Below are 5,545 nucleotides of genomic sequence, written 5' to 3'. Positions count from 1 at the left end.
TAGAATAGAAGTACTTGATTTATAACAAAATACAACCCTCTCAAGGAATGACCCAAATGTGTGTGTTTTTTTAAATTATATAATACAAATTATAAACATAAATAAACAATGATTACTCAGACTTTGTCTTAAGAATGGATGTATGTTTGTACCTTATTACACAAAACAGAATTGTGACAATACCCAGTGAGGATATTTCCTGCTGCAAGGTTTATACTATACTCTACTTTCAGGTTCTGATAATAACATGGATTGCTTTTGATTCAAACAATTTCTTGATGAAAGTATTTCTAAGGAAAGCAAATAAGTCATCTCTTTTTAAATGCAGAACTATGTGTTATACAGGAGTTTGATCAAAATTCTTTGCAAGATTGGAAGGTGAATAACTTGGGTGCAGAGAAAAGTTGGATTGGCGCAGCTCAAAAACGCAAAATCAAGATGGTGACTTATTGGAAACTATCTATACCAAGTTTGGATTTAAGTCATAATAATTGCCAATTACCCAAACTACAACCAACATCTTCCCAACATCTTGTAAAGGAAAGGAAATTCAGAAGACAGTTTCTAATTGTATCCCCTCTTGTGATCAGACGAGATATATGTATATATAGATAGATGTACCTCTGGCTTATCTTGCCACTACCCTATGATGCCCTTTGCACTGTACTAATGGGAGACTTTCTGGGACGATAGAGGGCAGCAGACTTACCGGGTAAATCCATTGTTCTCAGAATTATGCGCATGTTCAGAACTACGTAAACAATGGAAACTTACCCGGTATGTCTGCTGCCACCTAGCGTTGGAAAGTCTCCTATTGGTACTCTCTGCATTCATTATAATAATTGGATAGGTTGGCCTTTTACCCATTTGTGGACAATAACATCCACACGGGATCTCAGAAGCAGAACACGATTACTTTATGTGCCATTGCTCTCTATATCTCTCTACTTATAATTACACCTGAGTTACACTAAGTGAAATATTCATCAACAATTTGGTATATCCATTTAAAATTTACATGTAAGATGTATAACTCAATCATAAATTAACCACAGGGGAAACTGACTGGGTACATTTTAAAACTCGGTCACAGACGCGATGATATCCCAAAATTATTCTACGATAACTTAATGGGAAACTTAAAACTAAAATCTTATTATTCTCTAAAAACATTTTCTCTAAAAACATGTGTGATATTAAATTCAGGTCAATGCAATAAATGCATGTGGTATCAAACATGATTTATATTCACATTTCATGCTGCTGGAAATACCTGCACCTGCTTTTAACACCGCCAGGCAAGCCAGTGTGTTATAAAGGGTAATGGTTTGAACGGCAACATTCTTAATACAACACATGTAGCCTTGTGTGTGGTTATAAACATGGCTGCTTGCGTTAATTGTCCATTTTGTAAGACTTCAATAACAACAGCTTGTTTTAATCATAAGAGATTTGTTTGCTTGTGATTGGGGTGCTTTTTTCCTTTACGGAAGTGGTACTTTAAAGATAGGTCATTCCTGTAGATATTGTTGTTATAAATCCACACAAATCCTAGGATTTCCTGTCCTGAAACATCAACAAACCTCACACACTGATGAATAATTACATGTCTGGTTCCTCGGTTAATTCAGCATGGGACGGGGATGTACGACACTATTATGATTGAAAGTGAGGCCATGTTTGAATTCAAATCTTAGTCTGGCCCCTGACTATGATAAACAATAGCAGTGAAATCATGCTGGGGTGAAAAGGGGATTGATCTAGAGTTCTAGACTGTTAATCAGGGAGATGAAGATCGTTTATGGCCGGCTCTAAATTTGTGCTTATCCGGTGTCTCTATTAGAATTCATAATAAGTTTTCTGCATTGGGACAAACGGATGTACTTAAGTCATTACATCCGGCCAGCTATTATTAAAATGAATAACTTTTAAATAAGGATTTGTTTTGTATGTTTTGTACCACTGTTTATCAACATTCATGAGGACTAGTTTGAGCGAGAGTTTAATTTACAAAGAGACAGGCTGTGAAAAAACCTAAACGAACAACACCGCTGAGAATTGCTACAGATAATCGCTATGCACTCACTACATCAAGGTTTTATTAATAGTATGAATCTGAAATTGTTGGTCACAATTGAAAGTAATGACATGTTGTTTGCACCATTTTTTTTTACTTGCTAAAAAAACAAGTTTTTGTATGATGAATGATTTTTATTATTGTGATGCTGTATGTCCCTCTGCTTGCACCAGTTATGAGAAATTTCCCTTTTCTCTAACTTATCACAGAATTTATTTTAAGAAGGTTTAATTTGCTCCTGTTTATTTCATCCTTTAAAAGAAAAAAAGGAACATTATTTTTGTAGGTGATTGTTGGACATCCATTTCAACATGGTGTATATTTGCAGCAAATTATTTTCTTGAATGGGTTCAATAATTTGATCCGCTTTTGTTTTTGAAAAAAAACTTTCAGTCTGCAAGATGGAATCAAGAAAAATAGGGTGGTTTTTTAATGTTTGGAAATACGTTTTGCTTAATTTTAAAGTATTTAGTATCCTTCCATAATGAGGCTTTCTAAACTAAGGTTTAGTTTCATTTAAAAAAAAAAAAAAAAGGGTTGAAACAAAACGCTTATATCTTAATGTTTGTCTTTTGAGTACTTAATTTTGTTGGTTTCCAGACATGGTATTCAGAAAACAAAGTCTGTTTGATATGTAAATAATAAATGAACCATAGTCTTAGAAGAAGAAAAAAAAGAGAACAAGACTGTAATAGTTGGAAAAAAGGACAGCATTGCATGTGGTCCAGAAAAGGTATATATTTTTGTATCTGGTTTAAAACCCCCATTTGATGTGCTTGAATTATTTGTCACATGACTTATCACCTGACATTACAGTAACGTATTTTAAGTAAACTGAGGGTGCTTTGCTTTTTTATAATGACATGACAACGCAGTAACTGGCAGGGTTGATAATTTTTTGATTTTTTTTTTCAATGGCAAGTTACACATAATTTTTTGTTTCATGTGCTTCAAGTGTTAAATAAAAGTATGTTTTCTTTTTACAACCGATGCGATTTGTACTTAATGATGCCTAAAAGCAGCACTCGTCAGCAATACGTGTAAGTTGGTTTTGATCAACTGTGAACATTTTTAGAAAAATTGATAATTGCAGTTTCATCACAACATTTCAAGACTGCTTTGTAAAATAATATTTTTTACTTTAAGAATAGTCAACAACAACCACGACGGTCAGCATCGATATTGTGTACTAAGACTGTACACGGTAAGAATAATGGGATGAAGCTCGTGAGATTGTGTCAATTTATACGTTTTTTGCAGCTGAAAAAAATGAGGACGATTACTGAAACAAAAATCTGTGGGATTTACTTTTAATAGGAATGGGTGTGTTATTTTTTAATTCTCACTTTTGATTGTGAATAAAATATCTTCATTCTCAAATAAAGTGGGGGTTTTATTTTTCCAGAAGTTGGTCCATAGGATACGACTTTTAAAATGTCAAAATTGTCAAGGAAAAAAATTCAGAGAATGCATATTACTTGTAAGATATGAGCTGTACAACATTTAGTTGAGGTGTGAGTTAAGTCCAAGAGAACAAAATACATTGAAGGAACCCAAAATTAGCATAGCCTGATAAATGGTGCTATAAAGAAGGAACCAAACAAAATGCCATAGACATTGTTTCTTGCTATAAATATTAAAATCCTGTCAGGATGGTTTCAGTGAAAACAAAACACAAAGATGAAAGGTCATCAAACTTCTGAAAACATCTACTGGTATTTGCAATTTTCATCATTTTATAGATTTTGTTATCAAGCTCAACATTCAAAGACTTAGTGCCAGCTTTTTGGGCACCAATAATGATAATTTGCTTCAGTATTCGCGCCTCAATTTTTTTACATCTTTTTTTGATACCTAATAAATAGTGTACAGTTTTCACTTGACGTTTGTGATTATAGCGATGTTGGCAGACAATTCGCCTAGTGTGATTACGCCGTGTACAGTAAGGGGGATTTATTTTGGATTAGTGGAGATTAACCCACTAAAAGTATACATAACTATAGTTTTAATAGTAATTAATCAAAAGAAACAGAGATATCTTTTTGCCTGGTGAAATATATTTTTTATTAACCAGATGACTGTATTTAAAATGAACATTTAAAAAAATATAATAATGTAGTGTTGTAATATGTATTTATTAACTGAGTATATAATCAAGTAAGTGTAAGACAAATGACTTGATTTTTTTTTTGTGTTAAACTTTGATTCAGGAAATGCTTATTATTAAAATGGTGATCTTTTGCCAATGTAATAATTATTCATAACGAATACAATAAAACACGGTTCATCGATTAAAAAAATAGACGACTTTGATCTTGATTTATTCGTTTGTGATGGGTTTTTTTGTGCATCATAACAGGATATGACGGATGTGCATTTATTTACTTCCATATACACATTTGTAAGGATGCTACTAGTAAATAGACATGTACTTAGGTTTATTAAAAGGGTGTATTATTTTGTTGATAGTTTCACGAGCTGCATCACCAAATAACCATCTCAAAATTCACTCAAAAAAGTGTATCGTGAATTCGTGAGGAAAACAAAAATGGAACTATAGATTTCAACGATAGCTTTTGGAGAGAAAAAATTTACACATAAAAACAAAGCTTTGGAATTAGATTTGGAACAATAGCTGTTGGAGAAAAGGGGAATTGAAAATGGTCATAGAAAAAGAGCCGAAGCCTATGTGGTCCGATGCAAACGAAACAAATTGTATGTTGATTTTTGGCTGTGTGCTCTTTCAGAGTGGGGGGGGGGGGGGTTGCAAGGTTCTACCATAGAGTCTTCATTGCTCTATGGTTCTACCTGACCAGTTTTAATTGAATTTTAGGAAACATGGAATCAGGTATGACCAATCATAGAGGAAAAGTCCTTGCTCTATTGACAGATGTGCCATGGTCTGGTTAATGGGTCCATTATTTATACTATAAATCTCGTAATTCTGATTCAGCTATTGTTAATTTTGAAAATAACATCTGTATCCTTCCTCGGTTAGTCTTTAATATATATTCTACGCCACCCCCTTCAAACAGTTTCATATTGGTAGGTAATATTTTGTAGCTGTTTGTTTGTTTGTTATTGTTTTTGTTTGTTTGTTTGTTTGTTTGATTGGTTTGTTTGATTGTTTGTTGTTGATGTTGGGTGTGGTTTTTTTGTTTGTGGGGGGGGGGGGGCTGGGGGTCATAGTAGGCAACCTAACTCTGTTGTGCAGAGCTAGTTTCAATGAGACGCACGTTCCACTGAATATTATGGTTGTAGTTCTTGTAACTCCTGTCTGACTGAATGTTCTCTGAGCTTTTGGGTTTGTCCCTCAATGAGAGTTCAGCCCCAACAGTAGAGGGCGCTCGTTTGGTTTTGTTTACCATCAGGTCTTACTTTCGTCCCACTTATTTACCGATCGACTTACACTCAACTCTTTATAACTAATTAGTTACATTTTGAACAACTTAGTTACTTACTAACTCA

The sequence above is a fragment of the Asterias rubens genome, chromosome 2, assembly GCF_902459465.1.
Source record: "Asterias rubens chromosome 2, eAstRub1.3, whole genome shotgun sequence".
Taxonomy (NCBI): Eukaryota; Metazoa; Echinodermata; class Asteroidea; order Forcipulatida; family Asteriidae; genus Asterias; species Asterias rubens.
Note: the sequence above shows the minus strand (reverse complement) of the source record.